At 38.3% G+C, this 17,009-nt stretch overlaps 1 protein-coding gene across 4 annotated transcripts in view; it reads right to left on the minus strand.

Moving 5' to 3' along the window:
* CDK6 (cyclin dependent kinase 6) overlaps positions 1-17,009 on the minus strand; it is a 133,704-nt gene that overhangs the window by 43,184 nt on the left and 73,511 nt on the right. The window lies entirely within an intron of this gene.

The following is a 17,009-nucleotide window of genomic DNA, read 5'->3' on the forward strand; positions in this document are numbered from 1 at the left end:
AAAAAATTTAATATACATAAAAATGAAATCCTTTCAAGGGCTATGGGTCTCGTGAAGTACACATGGTAAGACCAATTTTATCTCTTTATTTACATTTGTCTCGGTTTTAGGCACAAGCCCGATGAACAGCTTTGTGAAAAGTGGTATGAATGTTATCATTTCATTAGTTAAATCATCAAACAAAAAATTATTTATTTATAGGAGATACAAATCCTGATCACATGTACCATCCCCTATCAAGTTGCTGTTTTAAAATGTGATCTCTTTTTGATGCTAAATCATTTGTGCTTTGAAGGAAACATGGTTTAGCATTTACTTTAAGATAACATGACAAATAAAGAAGCTATTCAATTCCTTGATGTTCTGTACACACAAAACTAACCAGAATTTTCCATTTTTTTTATTTCTAGGAAAAACCGCATCACCCAGTGTGATGGTGCTGCTGAAGAATATTTCTAGGTACATCCGTTGTCAGTAGGTGTGAATCTGTGTGTGTGCGCGCATGTGTTCGCACATCACGTCTGTAGCAGAGGATACTTTACCTACATTCAGTGGCTTTTACCTTAAAAGTTTCTATGCACTAAAGCATCTGTGTGCAACAGCAACTAGAAAGGAAAACTGGCTTGTAAGATGAGGTAATATTTAAACCACTAGTGATCCGGACCTTACCTCAAAACCAATACAAGCAAATGTATTTCCATTAAGCAGAATATTTCACAGAATTCTCTACTGACATAACACAGAGAACATTTCTGAAAGACTACCTGAGAATGCAAGTGAAAAGTGCTTTATCTTTATACAAAAAGAAAGAAGCAAAAACAGTGTCAGCAATACTACCCTACCTGATCCAGACTCCACAAAAGATGAAGACCTGCCAGGTCTTGCTGCGTATTGAAATCAAAACCATGACGCTCTCTTCTCTGAGCTGCAGAGCAGCCTTCCACAGAATATGAAACAACTCAATTTTTTACAGAAGTGGTCGGCTTTGCATGCAATGAGGCTTGTGTTCATTCTGCAATGTATTTACATATAAAGATACTTGACCACACTGAGAGCAACAGACTTTAAATAAAAGTAGCCATTCTTCAATCATGCTTCAAGAATCAAAAGAAATCTGTAGACTTAAACAGCAAATTCTAATAATCTCTCTCAGAGATAAAAACCCCACAAAGGCAGAAAGAAATAAACACCATTGGGTTCTTAGGCTGATCTAGTCAAACATCTATGATAAGAAAGAAGACATTTTCTTCCACAATACCAAAAGAAACTAAAGCATTAAAAAAGTGGCAGCCTGAGACTGTGCCTTGGAATACAGGTCTTGTTCTGGGTCTGGCTGCATCAATTTCCACTTGCTCAGTTCTCCTGTTGGCATTAGCTAGCTGAGGGAACAGTCCTAATCTCTAGTACCAGATCTTCAGCTTTGTTCCACTTGCTTTGCTCTACTCTACATCTTTAGGTAGCCACAAAACCAACTCATCTAGCATCCTACATTTCCCACTGAGTGGCATCCATCTCTTCTACAGTCTTTGATATTAATTATGCCCTGTCCCTGAGAGCAGGAGAACACGCAGCTCTAATTTGTGCCAAGGACCAAACCATGGTTGGCTCCATGCTAAGATCCCTCAAAGCTGCCCTTGTGACTGTTGGGTGTTTTTCCGAGTTCATCAGACTAGAGAATCCGAGCCTTACAATTTATGGTTTGACTTGATAATGAAGACCAGCTTTCCATTGCTACTAGAAAACCAGAGTCTGCTCAACAGAAAAAAATCTCCCCACTTCCTGGGGCACTGTGTTGGACTTCAGTTCTGAACACAAAAAGCCTAAATGAAGGAAAACCATGAAGGTCACCACAGACCTCACTCCCATGGAACTTGGGCCCACTATCTTTAACAAAAGGAGAGATGCACAAAGAAACCTCAAAGAATGGATTAAATACTGCCAGTTCCCTAGGTGAGAAGCTTTATTGTGGACTCTACAGCTGTTTCTAGACAAGAAAGAAGGTAGAATTAAAAGGTTTTTAATGAAACACAACCATCAAAATTGACCTGAACAAACGCATCACTCTCAAAAAGAAATGCTTTCTACCATTTTGAGACAAATCCAACCACTGGGTCAGAGTTTAACACAGTATTCTGTTAGGTCCTGAATTGTTACAGACTACTATGAATAAACCAAAGTTTCAGCTTGGGACTCTGAAAAGCAGAAATTTGGTGCAAACAACTTCTGAAAGATACTGTTTTCATTCAGTTGAGAATGAAACTTATGAAGCTGTGCCTTGAGTTAACAGCAAGAGCTGAACAGGGACGTAAAGATACAAACAGCCAGCAGGCCATGTAAATAAGAGATGTACCTTGTGTGCATATGGCAGGGTAAGCAGAGGACATGTGTGCATGAGTGGATTGGCTGCTGAGTAAGAGTCTGCCTGATCTTTACCCAGAATATGTATGAAGGCAAAATAAGCTCAGTCCCTATTAATCTGAAAATATTTCTCCAAATATCTTTCACACTGGAAGTCTGATCTGGACAAGAACAGTCTCCAGCACATCTAAAATTAAGACATTTGCCTGGATAACTTATAAAACTGATATATATGAGAAATTTCATATCTCTACTACATTTTAGCTACAGTTGTTAAAAATTCTTGTTTTAATTTTGAGCTTTCTTCACATTTGTGTCCCATCAACTCCTAGGCGAAGCACCCATCTACCCATCCACTGGCACTGGGAGCTGTAACCTTTCCCCAGCAGCATGGCATGGTATGGTGGGAGTCCCACAACACCCGGTACAGTGTTATGCAGCCACATAGCTCTCCTTTGCCAAGGCAGACTGTGACCATGATGCCCCTATAGGAAGTGGAACCTTTTGCTCCCAATGCTACAGACCCTACGAAGGCTTGAGTAGAGACCTGGAGGCGAAGTACTAATTTCACTGATAGCCTGGTATAGCATATAAAGGGGCTGGTGGAGCAACATCTGTCAGTGATGCTCATGTGAAGCAACAGCTTACAGTCAGAACTCCTGTATTACAGCAAAACCTAAAGTGAACACAGGGTTGCAAACGAGGCAGCTTCTCTGCAGCAGAAGCTCCATTGGGATGTTCCTGCCCTCACTACTTCATGGAGTGCAGACTTCAATCAGATTATCATCACGATGACTGACACAAAGCTGGACCTTCCTACACTTACGGCATAAAGAATTTGGGCAACTCTAAACAGTGCAAATCTGTTCTACATTTGAAATTCAATGCAGTAAATTTCACTATGGCCTTACATAAATGTATGGCTTTAAACTGAAATGAGTAACATTGTAAATGATACCACAGAGATGAAACTCTTATGAAATGTCTTTCAAGGACTCCTTGAAATTACATTTGGGAAACCAAACCCTCATGAAGTATCTTTCTTTCTAATAACAAGTGAGAAAAGAGGTTTAAAAATACATGTCTCCAGAAAATAAAGAAAAAGCTGAACCTTCTATATCCAGATGCAATATATGAATAGATGTATGCATTATACATACTTAAACATACCACAGATCATTAGAAATTAGGTGAGTCTTGAAGTAAACATCAGCAGGACAAGGACCTGCTGTAGACATGTGATTTCCAGACAAAAGCAAGGACAAAAAGACTAAGAGGGGTCTTCAGGCTGTCTGAATCTTACATTTAAGTAGCTTTTTTAGCTTAAAATCAATAAAATGCAGGGCACAATCCACTGATTTTCCAAGGCTATGATCTCTGTAGGCATCTTCAGTCATCAAATTCTTCTTCTTAGTCTGAAAGTGTCTGTGGGTTTTAACTGTAGACCGTCACATCAGAAAGGCCCGTGCTGGAGAAACAGGCACCTGTGTTTCAGCTGAAGCACTACTGCATGTGATGCACTTTTGGGCAGGCAGATACCCTAGATACACGGATGTTCTCAACAAAAGTCCATATGAAGTCCTACCTGGTGAAGCCTGTAACTAAGAGTGGCGGTAGAAGCAATATGTGTTTGCATCCACATTAACGTCTTGCGCAGATGTTACCGGTTAATCTCAAAGTGGAAACTCAGATGAAGATTTAATTGGCACCTCCTACATCCAAGCAGATTCTTTGACCACTAGGCTAGGGTTTTTTTGGGTGACAGCTCTTTCCTTGCCTTTGCTGAAGCCAAGTCACTATTCTACCAGGAGTATATGAGTCATGGGGCAAGAGTGTGTCTGAAAGCAGCTGAGTGCTTAAGAACAATCAGCTGTAAGGGGCAAGGAGCCGAGTTTCTGGATACTGCTCTGGAATGTGTATGCATTTTACATTAGACCATCACTAATAAAAGTAGCCATTAATTACATTAACCAGTCTGGATTCTACTTTGTATCTAGACAGACTGATTCCATCTCAATGACTCTAACGGATGGGACTCATAAAAATTCTAGAAGACAACACTGTTTTATTCTGTGTAGAAAGAAGCAACATCTCCTTCCTTGTTATTTGATACACTCACTAGCCAAAACTTAGGACTCACAGCACAAAGGGAGGCCCAAGCTTTTTAAAGAACCCAAAAGAAAATTTCCTCCACTTAAAAATGTTACAGGATTTTCTAAACTGATATTAGTTATCTGAAGATTTAGCAGAAAATCAGAATGTTACAGCTGGTCCAATACTAGACTTTGTTATTCTTTATTTCCCAATTTTAATTTTAAAGCTTGTATGAATAATTTATGTTATTTTCAAGAAGCCACATTTCAAAGGAAATTAGTTGCAGATAACATATTGTATTAGTTGGATGAAAAAGATCTGAATTAGTCTAGATCACTGAAGACTCTATTCCAGAGTGGTTATAGACATAAAAATATAAAACGTTTTCTTAGTGAAAATAATATTGTAGAACAGGCTTCTACAGATGACTCAACTCTCTCAAAATTGATACAAAGCATCTTATTTAAGCTAAAGAGATAATACCTTAAGACAATACAAACAGGAATGTTCAAGGTAATGAGTACTTTCATGTTACAAGTTCTCAAGTCTGAGGGCACCGCATCAGGCTAAAGGACAATGAGATAAGAGCAATATTGCTAGTTACTAACAAATAGCAGATAAAAGACCTCTTCTGGATTCTGATTAAGTGACAGCATTCTACACATTCCTGTGAGTTGAGAAAGTTTGCCTGAGAACAGCAGCTATGTTACATGTGAAGCACCACTAAACAAGCGTATCTCTATGTTTTGAAATTCCAGCGTGAGTAATGGCTCTTTCCCCCATCTCTCCAACTTGAACAGAAGCTCCCTCTCTCCTGAACGTGCAGGAATAACTTGCCGTGCTTCAGTTTCCATAAAGACATATGAATGTATATACTGAAAGTAAAGAGAAGTTCTGTAGGACTCCATGGCTGTGAGCCAATGTTTACAATCCCCTGGGTGGGAAATGACGGGTGAAAGGCTCTCCATGGCAGGCTGTAGGAGTCTTTGCTGTTGCCGACAATGACCTTCTGCCTCTATTTTCAAAGTAGCTCCCTTGTTAACTCCTTGCACACTGTGTGCAGAGAGGCCTTAGAGAGGAAATACTTTCTCTGAGAGTCCAAATCCACTTCCAGGCATCTGTTTGACAGACTCAGATTTCAGCAGTGGTTAAGGGAGTGCGGACTAGTATTTATACTCTGCATCTGCTATTGGAGCTGTGGCATTGACGTGTAATTTTAGTAGTCCAGAACTGGGTTTAGCCGTGTTCTGCATGATACAAACTGAATCTTTGCAGCTTCAGGGAATGGACATCAGTTTACAGGCACAAGGGTTGTCAAACACGGAGCATACTGAGTCTCCAGGACCAAAAGAAACATCCAATTTACAGAGATATGATTTAGTTCTCTCTGGCCAGTAGCAATATCGTTTCCTGGTAGTGGCAATACCTTCTCCGGGCGTCTCCTCGGAAGAGGAATGATCTTTAAAATTGAACACAGACTGAACTGTCGTTGGTGCAATGAAGATACACCACAATGGAGCACCCAGTGTGGAATGGAGATTACTGCTTTAAGAGGTTTTGACCCTCTCCTGCCTGAGAATGTAAAATACAGTGTTTAGGAGATCTCTTCATATGTCACATCCCTTTTGCTGCTCCATAAATCACTTCTGGTTGCTAACTATTCAGGAAGAGTCCTTATAAAAAAGATAAAAATGGACTTACAAAAAAGGCATTCTAAAATGCTTATTGAAATACATAATCCATCTTTGAAAAGGGAGAATAAATTAAATAGGAACTAATACTCAAGCACTAGTGTAGATGCTTTAATGTTCTCAGAGAGGGAGTCAAGACTTGTCGTGAAAATATTAACTTTACTATCAGCTGACCTTGGAATATATGTTTTCCCATCATCATCATGACACTTATCCAAGTCTTTTCCCCACAAAGATCTGTTCTCAGAAGCAATCATTCCATGCAAAAATTTCTTTTCATATTCTCTGAAAGGGAACAAGAGTGCTTGCCACTTCCAGAAACTTTCACAGCATTAACAGCCACGTAAGGACAGCAACATCTACCCCCTCCTTGAACTTTCAGAGGAAGTCCTGTAAATAACATCCTCACATGGTCAGGAAATTCTTCTATGTGTGGCTCCATGGATGCTGAGGAGGAGAGAAGAGAGAAGCAGTACTAGAAACCAGAGCTTCTGCAGAGAAACTAGGCCCAAGTGCCAACAGCTCTGAGATTGACCCAGATCAACAGTCCCTAAAGTTGCTGCTTGGTCTAAGGTTCTAAACTCTAAACTTAAAGGTAAGGAAGGTAGACAATAAGCTGTTAGGCCCTCATTGGTTCCTCTGAGGCAAAAAATGTCATGCATGAAAAGGCTAATGTTATTAGGCCGTGTTAAAAAAGCCAATTGGACATCTCATAAAAAGCTCCAATCTAACTCCAAATATGCATGTAATTCCTAGTGATTTCAGTGGAAGTTCTGGGTGGTTAGAGGAAGACATCTGCAGACAGTGAAATCATTAATATTTAGATCTGTCCTTAATTGCTAGTATTTTAAAAAGTAGTTTTAGAGACAAAAAATTAGAAATACCCTGTGTTTTTCTAAAGAATACACAACTCCAGTTAATAAATACTATCTAGTTTTTTTCTAGAAAAATGGCAGCCTGCAAGGAAAAGGAATTTTTTATGACAGCAAACAAAGAACATATTTAGTTTAGAATGTTTTTCTTTTTTTGTTAATATGAGTTTATGTTACTGATGTTTAAAATCATTAATGATCCTGGGATCAGAAACTAAGTGTTTTCAAGAGCTAACAGTATTATTGTTTTTAGAAGGATATGCTCAGGCCGAATTTAGAGTAAGTTAGTTTTTGCAATATGAAGTCTTTACAAAACATGAGTCTAAATGACCCCTTCTTAAGCTTTTTTATTTACAAAGCATCTTTAAACACCAGATAAACTTCATTTTGTTTTGGGCTACTGCATGAAAATCTGAAAATAAAACTTGTTTGAAAAGAAGTAGGAACAATACTAAAATAGCCCATGAGCACAATTCAGGACAAGGAAAACAGAAGTGAACTGCACAACTAATGAAAAAAAAAATAATGGATTTTAAATCATTTCAGTTAGAGCAAAGGTGTTATCAGCATCAATGAAAGAGGCCTCTAGTGCTTCTTCTGAGCAACTGAAGTGTTAGTCTGGCAATATGCCTTGAAATCACTTATAGGGAGATTCACAGCATTTCTTAAAACAAGTCTGAGGTGTAATCTTCAGGCTGAAAAATAATGTGGGATACTGGAGATGACCTCTCTTTATCATCTTGCTGTTCCTGTCCCACCTGAGATGAACAACAGTTGACTGGGAAATGCTGTACACAAGAATGCTATCTATGTGTTGTATCTCACACGAGGCACAAATGTAATTTTAATCGATTACATCTCAGGTAACTACGACGTAGATTATGTACAACTCCCATAATAAGTGATCTATAAATGACCTTATTTTTCAAAGTTTGAAAGAATTTCCTTGTTCTTGACTGGACAAGTGCACTTACAAAAATGAAGCCAATTCTAATTAACCTGACTTCCAGTGAAGTTTTACGTATTTTACAATGAGTAGTAGCTCACTATGTGCAAATATATGATTTTTCATTTTTATGAGAAAAAAAGAGGAATCTGTAATTTGGAATGGAATTTTGGTATCAGTACATTTATGAACTTTGCTAACTTACGGGACTCTTTTGAGTCTCATGCCTGCCAGTGATCAGTAGCTAGGTGTGCTCATCTCTGCCATAGATCTAACCCTTTTCTTCATCTAGTGCTTATACACCACTTTGACAGCTTGTTCCCAACTGACATCCCTAACTGTGAATAAATTACATTTATAGATGCCACTGGAACTGGAAATGTGTGGAGAGTCTTTAAAGTGAATAAGAATCTCTTTCCACACGTGGTGGGATACACAACGGCTCGTTATAAGGGTATGAAGAATGGATCCATGCATAGGAGACAGCACATGTATTATTAAAAAATGACTGATTCTGCACCTTGGCTTCTACTGAAGGAAACAGAAAGACTCTTCTGAGACTCTCTCAGAACTTTGCAGATTCCTTCTGTTAGGAAACTACCAGCAGAAGCAGAACATATATAACACATTCAAGCTTCTAGCATGACCTACTATTGAAATTATCTATAAAAGACCTTGTTTTCAGCAGTTTTTAACTCCACCAGAATTTCACTGATTACAATACCATTTTCCATGCTGTATCTCTCTGGAATATAGTCAGCTCTACTGGAATATTTCGGTTGAAACTGTTCAGTGGTTTCCATCAGTAAGGCTAGGGAAAACTACATGGTTTGCCAATATTAATTCTAGTGACCATCTTTTTGAGAAATGCTGGTGCCATCATGTTTTGGAACAAAGGCTATGAAACTTGGCCTCTATGTCAAGGATGTGCCTCTTGCCACCCTTGTAAAACCTGGTGCCAAATTTGGCTGTGTCATAAATCTCAAAACCAGCACATGCTCATTAAGGATTTTTACTAGTGTATAATTATTGCACTTTTGGAAGGTTTTGTTTTCAACGAGGACACTTCAGGACAGCTCCAGGGGGTTCAGTGGGACATCATGACATCTCAAGCTTTTGACTGAGTGCAGAAAGCATGTAACTCTATAAAAGGTTTATACCATGTCTGAAGAGGAACCTACCGGACTCAGTTACAGAGATGAAAACAGCTGTACACACTGGAGAAAGCTGGATTAAGAGAAGAGATTAAGATATCCCCTTGCTGGATTGAAGAACAATGGGAAGTGGGAGTGTGTGGAGAGTTGGGGTAATTGACACTGACTGAGAAAGAAGACTATGAGCTATGGAGGGAAGAAGCAGCAAAAATGACCAGTAAGGCATGTGAGACTGTGATCAGACAAAACTTTTACTGAGGTGGAGACTGTCACAGAAGGCCTGAAGCTGAAAACACTGGAGACTGTGAAGCTGGTGAGAGGCGCGTCTGGAGCCCAGTGAGAGGGAAGACTTCAAAGATTATAGTGGAAGCTAGATTCAGTAGAGAGAGGAGACAGGACTGGAGGAGAGGTAGGAATGCAGGTTTGAGAGGAAAGAATTGTATTTGTGTGTTGGAAGACAAATGGAAATCTCAGAAATCTACTGTCAACGTATCCTCCTTTCATCTAGTTTAATCAGCTACTTATGACAGCCATCCCCTACAGACAGGTATTCTACTAGCTCAGGTTGAAAAAATCCACAGATTTAGCCCTGCTGATACCCAGCATGTATACAAATATAATGCCAATTGAAAATATTCAATATTTTAAAATATACTTTTCTTTTCTTACAGAAGAAAGCTGCACATGTACAAAGGGATAATGGAATACTTGACTTCCATATTTTGCAGCTAAAGTCAATCACAACAAAACCTGTTCTAAAACCAAAGTCACAAACAAATTAAAAAACAAAATACTTAACACCAGAAGGAGCATGTGAGTTGGGAAATGAAGCCTGTGGCAACAAGAGCCATTGGTCACTGGAAGATGGTCCAAGTACATAAAAAAATGCTGTATAAATATACAACTTAAGCTCATAAAAATAATTTATTCCTCATTAATTGAACCTGTTGTAGCTGCAAACCCCGTCACTGCCTAGTGCAGTTGGTTCTTCTCTCTATACATACTGTTAGCCTTCACACCAACTTTCACCTTCGTTGGAGAGGCGGCCTATATCTGCAACCTGTTCTTGTCTTCTCTGCTGTGTACTAGCAGTAACAAAATGACTTACTACGTTGCATATAGTAAATCAGGAGTATAAAACTTCCTCAAAAAGACACCAATACTGTTAACTGTTTATAAAGACAAAGAAAATAGAAGAACGGTATCAAACTAGCATGTTTATGCAGGTCTTCTGTTTTTACCCAAGTGTTAATGCTATATTGTGGGTTTTTCCCTAAACCAGATAACTCTAAGGACATTGATGAGTTTAAAAAGGCAGCATTCACTGCTACTGAGGGTCTCCTTCTTGCAGCTGTTGCTGTGATGGGCATTTAATGAAATTTTCTCCCTCTTTCCTCTGAAAACTTAACACCTACAGTTTAACATTTAAAACTCATCTTCTGTTCAAATACCTCACAACAACAAAAATACATGTGCATTGACATAATTTTATTTCTTGTAACAAAATCATTAAATTCACGCAGCAACAACTGAACTGCTCCATACACAGTATATAGTTAAAACTGCACAACTGAAGCCAAAATATGCACAGCTAAAAGGAATGTTACAGGGGGGCCTCTCTTAGTGAACAAAGCAGGCTCAGTTTGGCTCTTTTTCCCTAGCGCTACCACATCCGCACATCGTTAGTTGGAAAATTCCAGATATATGCTGTAATTTTTTGTGCTTTTTTTTCCCAGTACACTTGAGGCTTTAGTGTCCAGATGCCATTTTCCCCCCCTTATCTGTCCCTGCTAGTTTGGGTCTTTGCCAGTTGTGGTCAACAATTAATACAGCAAAAGAAAAATACAGTACACTCCCTGGCAACTGGCAGAGGCTCACAGGAAATACCAAATAAAAACTTTATTATGTATTGTTTAACTATTTTGTTTGCCTGTGGGCCACCCTGTTGTTGGTGTAATTTAGAAAAGCATGCTCCATCTGGATGATCTGTGCGCAGGCTCATTGTTCCCAGAATCTGTCACGCACAATCACTGCTTCAGCCTGTGGCCCTCTGCAGAAAGAAGCAAAGGCATGGCAGCCCTCCAGCCTGCATTCCTTTTCATTAGACAACTTGTGACCAAATGTTAGAATAGAAGAGTAACCTTTTAATATTCATGTAATTAATTTACTTTCCCCTTTAATTATAAACCTTCACATGAAAAGAAGAAAATAAAGACTTCCCTTCATGATTCTCCTCCCTCCCCCATCCTTTCTATCTGCTTTTTGGGACATGGAAGGTGCTGGGAGTTTCATTATACATAGGTACCAGTACCTCTGTCTTGGGAAATTTGCATGGTCTTAACATGTTTGCAGGCTTTTACTTTATGTATTAATTGCCCTGGAACATGGAATAGATTCTGAATTATAACAAAATGAGAGAAATTAAATTCTTTGCTCTATACGCCCTTGCAGCATCTGCTTCCTTGTCTTAATCAGTGGGGTAATCCATTGAACACAAAGCCATTCTTCTGTATTTGAAAACACAATAGACATCTAATTGAAGTTCCCTTTCACAGTAAGGTCAGCGTATGACTCAAAATACTGCATCAGCTGGGATTTTGGCTGTGCAGGTTTAGGTGTATAGGCAGCACTTTATCAATTCTGCTTTCCTGGAAAATGGTGGCATTTTTTCTCATAGGTTAGACCAATCTTGAACTGGTTACCATGACGCAAAAGTTTGCTCCCCACAACTCAAAAAGTGCCTTTGACTACAAGGGAAAGTATCTGATGCTGTGAGGTCCCACCATATGAGTTAATTTCAGCGCACCAAACCAGAGCTCTGATTTCCATGTGGGCAGTTTACCTCTTCATTGCTGCAGCCCATTCAAAGGAATCCAACTGTAGTAGGTTGTAATTCAAGTAAATGAAGCTAAGGTTGAAATTCTTGTCTTCGAGGCAGCATTTTTCTTATTGCCTGATTTTGATTGCAGTTTCAATAGGTGATGAGGACATTAAGGACTCACAGCCACTTGGCATATCAAAGGATGGGGGCCCAAATGCTGTCAAGTATCTTATATAAGATGCAATGGTTTCTATGGCAACCAAGGCAATGTTACTGAACTTCACTAATTTTTCTTTTATTAAATAGGTGTACTGCCATGTTAAGTCTGCAAGTGATCAGCATAGATGTTAGTGGTTTTGATTAGTTCATGCACCAACCCATCTTAGGAATGGAGTGTAGCACAACAGAGTTTTTGTTGTGGTAACTTAAGCACAGAGATAATGTAATAAGTCAGGATGTTTTTGATGAGGGCAAGACTTAAAACGTCTTTTACTTAGTTTTAAATAGCACTTAATTGAGTTGGAACGATTCTTCCTGTGAAGTACCTTTAGCAGGGAATATAACAAAAAAGATAACATTTATCATATTAATTGCAAATTAGGGGTATAATATTTCACATATTCACTGTGAAAGAATTTCAGCTATGTGGGAAATTAAACTGCTTTCATATAAAAAAAGTAGCATCTTCTGTCCAGAAGGCAAAGCAGCAACTGGAAATAAAAGTGAATTCAAACACTCCTTGGCCTAAAGCAACAAGAAATTAAAAAAACTGAACCAAATAAAATGCAACAAAAAAATCCTTGTCATTGTATTTAGTATGGCCTAATTTTCCCTGTCAAGGCAATGACTGTCCTGGTCTTTTTATGCTTCTTCACTTTCTTTTTGCTCTCCTTTCTCCTAACTTCCTCCACGTACTTTACAGACTGCTAGGGGTGTGCCTCAAATACCAATTTTTGTGAGAAAGATGATATTAGAACTGTGCTAAGTAGAATTCAAAGAAAGAGATAGGATGGACTATATTACAGTCAGAACCCTGCAATTTAAAAAAAACCCTGCAGTATACTTATGACAAATCATTAAAGATGTAACAGAGGTCAAGTTCCTCCTACGATTTCAAAATTCCTGTCCATTTTCATTTCCTGACCACATAAGCTTGAATACTAATGTAGAAACTCATTAATTAAATTTACATGAATTTTAATGACATTCCTCAGAGGATAGAACCCCCAGAATGAGAAGCAATATGCGTAACTACACCCGCATGCTTATAAATATCAAAAGAGAGTAATACACTCACATAAGGAAATCTTCTTTCCTCTGAAGAACAGGAGATAATGTTAAAATCCTTGATTAAAATCATTATGTTGACTAATTGGAAGAATTAGTCTATTAACTAGGAATTTATCGTAATGGATAAATTTAATGCTTGGCTGTAAATACATAATATGACAAAATGTCTTCAAAAAAGGCTATGAAAGAAAACTAGATCTTGATTCAAATTTGTACAGCTATAACACAATGATGTTCTGTTCCTCAAAGGAATCGTTTCTGCTGAGAGAATTACAACAGCAAAAGCTTAAGTGTAAACAATTTCTTTCATGATGTCAGAACAGAAATCCATAGTTTCTCTGAATGATCTTAGCCTGACAGGACAGCCCTGCAACTTCCTGTTCCACTGACCAAATCTGGAATCCTTCACAGTGTAAAAAATGTCCCAATGCCATATGTATACATATACATGACATATAATGGGACATTTCCTGAAAATTGTGGAAGTATGCAGGAAGAGTTCTGTTGAGCTCCTCACTTGGACAAGGTGCTTATACAGACCTATTAATTCTTGGAAATACCCACAGGACCTTTCAGTACTGAAATGAATGTTCAATTAGAATTAAAGGGCTTCTCCATTTTAGCAAGTGCCTTACCAAGAATTACTGTGATGTTTGTGCTCACACCTCTGAATGGGTTCCAGGGCCTAAAGGACATGTAGGAAATCCTCAGAAGAAAATGTAAGATCCAACAGATATGATTGTCTGTTCAGTACTCATGCTGTCTTTTCAGACTTCTGGGCTTAATTGTAGCTGTCTATGGCGTTGTTCATGTTAATCATAGAATCACGGAATATACTGAGTTGGAAGGGTCATTGAGTCCAACTCCTGGCTCTGCACAGGACACCCCAAAAATCACACCATGTGCCTGAAAGTGTCGTCCAAACCCTTCTTCAACTCTGTCAGGCTTGGTGCTATGACCACTTGCCTGGGGAGCCTGTTCCAGTGCCCAGTCATCCTCTGGGTGACTAATATCTAACCTAAACCTCTCCTGACTCTGCTTCATGCCATTTCCTCAGGTCCTGTCACTGGTCACATGAGTGAAGAAATCAGTACCTGCCCCTCCGCCTCCCCTCATGAGGATGCTGAAGACTGCAATGAGGTCCTCCCCTCAGTCTCTCAGTCTCCTCTTCTCCAGGCTGAACAAACCAAGTGACCTCAGCTGCTCCTTATAATGCTTCCCCTCCAGGCTTCACCATCCTCTTGGCCCTCAAAGCGCCTATTTCAATGCATATGAAATACAAAATACATGGTTCTTTCCCTTCACCTTTAGCTGCTCTTCACGATAAACCATAAAATGCCTTCTATTTTTTCATACTAGTTATCTGTGTACTGTAGCCTACTATCACTGTTTGTGATGTTACTGAAAGCATAGAGGAAAAGAAAAACTTTGATTTTTTATATGACTTAAAACGCTTCAGGAACTGTGCATATTTTTGATTTTCTGTACCTATGATATGTGAAGATGTTAACAGTCCTTATTAGAAACATTTTTTTTTTCATTTCTTGGCATGAAAAATACTAAGAAAAAATTACTACTGAAGTACCCAGCAGAAACAGTGACATAACACATAAAGTGAAACATATTACTCAATATAAAGAAGAATTAGCGTCCACTTATCATGAATATTTTTCTTTCTAGTCAGTCTAATACCTCCCTCAATTCAGAATGAATCTAAGAGTTTTGGAAGGATTTATGCATTTTACTTGCTAATACTGTGAGGGTCAGATTACACTTGCAATGCATCAGCTGCAGGAAAAGTAAGTTCTGCATAAGCATAGCAGTTCCACTCTCAGACAACCTGGTCTTTGCACACTATGCTGAACACTAATGATGCAGAGAAGGGTAAATAACAGCTCCTTATTCTCTTCTTAAGAACAAAATTCCTTTAAAAAGGTGAGGGCTGGAGCTATCAGAAAGATCTGCATGACAAATATTACTGAGAATAGAAGGGAAACGAGAACATGTAAACATAAATTAAAAAAAAAAAAATCAAAGTTGGGGGAAAAAAGTATCATTGCTTGTAAATTCTAAGAAGAGCTGTAGTTTTTGTCCTTACTTTTCTGTGAGTTAGTGATAATACCCAAGGACTACAAAACGGGATGAATATACACATATATTCAGCAGTGTATGACTTCCATTTTCAGAACCTTATGGTTCGATACTGAAGCACTGCAGAAGTTGATCTGTCACATGTGACTATACACAGAAAATGCACAGAGCCTCCTCACAATAGGGTGGGAACTCCAGCCCCTCGAGGGCCTCAAAAAATCTCAGCAGGGTAAATATATAGCTGATGTTGTAAACACTAAGTAGAGCGAGACAGAATTCAGGAAACTCAGGCTAAGTTCAGAAGATGTTTACATTGACTATAAAAACTGAAAACAGTGTTTACATTACGAGAGGCTTTCTTCTTTCCTAGTTTAATACAGATTCTTTATTCAAACTTGTTAAAACCTAATGTATACACTTTCTAATTTTTAATCTGAATTAATCTCAATGTTTGATGATGCAAACATTTTTGTTCTTAAATTTCCTTGTTTTATCTAATGTTGCTTTTTAACAGTTGCATCTATTACTGTCTATATCAAATTTCATTTTCTAACATGTTAATGATACTATTTTGGTAGTTCTGCTGATAACTGAAGATATGAATACATTTTTATGCAGCAGTAATTGTTGCATTAGTTGATCTCAAGTGGCTACTACAGTTTTTAAATGATGCACTCAAAAGTATTATTCATCAATGCCTTTTAATGTTATTTCACATTCCTGAACTGTCAAAACATTTTTCATTCTCTTTTGCATTAAAACATGGATCACTCATGAGGCCTTGAGAGTTTTAATAAATTGCTTTGAAACTGTTAACACTAGAGAAAAAAAACCAACAAGGTTGTATTCTACAGAGTACCTGTGAGAATTCTGTGGCCAAAGCCCATGAGTTGGATGGGCACTTACATCAAGACCACTTCCCAAGGTCACTGCTGTTCTTTGCATATTCTTCTCCTCCAGAGCAGCTTGAATATTTGATCACAGAAAGTGCTTGTATTTTTCAAATAGAATATGAAAACCTGGAATGAGATCTTGGCCACAATGAAGTTAAAGGGATGTTTTCCATCAGCTGCATCAAAGGTAGGATTTCATAGCACGGAGATTCAATAATACTGTGCCAGTTCACCATCAGCGAAATTTGTAGCTATAATCAAGGTGGCATAATTTTCTTGCTCCCCATTTCTTCATTTGTATCACAGGGTCCTTGCCAGTCAAATGACTATGTCTGGAGATACGAAGCTTTGTGTTTAAGACTTAGTTCGTAGTATAAATCCAGTTTTACTACAAACTCATGGTTTTTACATTTTCAGATATTGATAGTAATACAAATGGCCTTGATTTCTGTTGAAAATTATTCACTTATCCCATAAATTATTTGATTTCATCTGGCTACACTGTATGCCACTGTCTGCTTTTAATGTCCTCTGAAATTTTGTTTCAAACCATGTTTAAAGCTCGTAGCCAACTTCCCACAAACCAGGTAAGTTCATAGTGGAATAACAGGGTCTTTTTATCTCCTCTGTGCCATCTACATAACTTTTTCTCTGGCAAATCTAGCTGCATTTTTCATAAACTGATTTTTTTTCACAGACTGGTGAAAACTAGCTTTCTGGAACTAGGTTATGCACCGACTTTGGTCCATTTAACAAGGTCAGACTGTTTATTCTTGACCAAATTCTTTCCCACTGTAAA

Source organism: Pipra filicauda, unplaced genomic scaffold (genome assembly GCF_003945595.2).
Source record: "Pipra filicauda isolate LSUMZ 115617 unplaced genomic scaffold, ASM394559v2 scaffold105_size2325265_pilon, whole genome shotgun sequence".
In the NCBI taxonomy this organism is placed as follows: Eukaryota; Metazoa; Chordata; class Aves; order Passeriformes; family Pipridae; genus Pipra; species Pipra filicauda.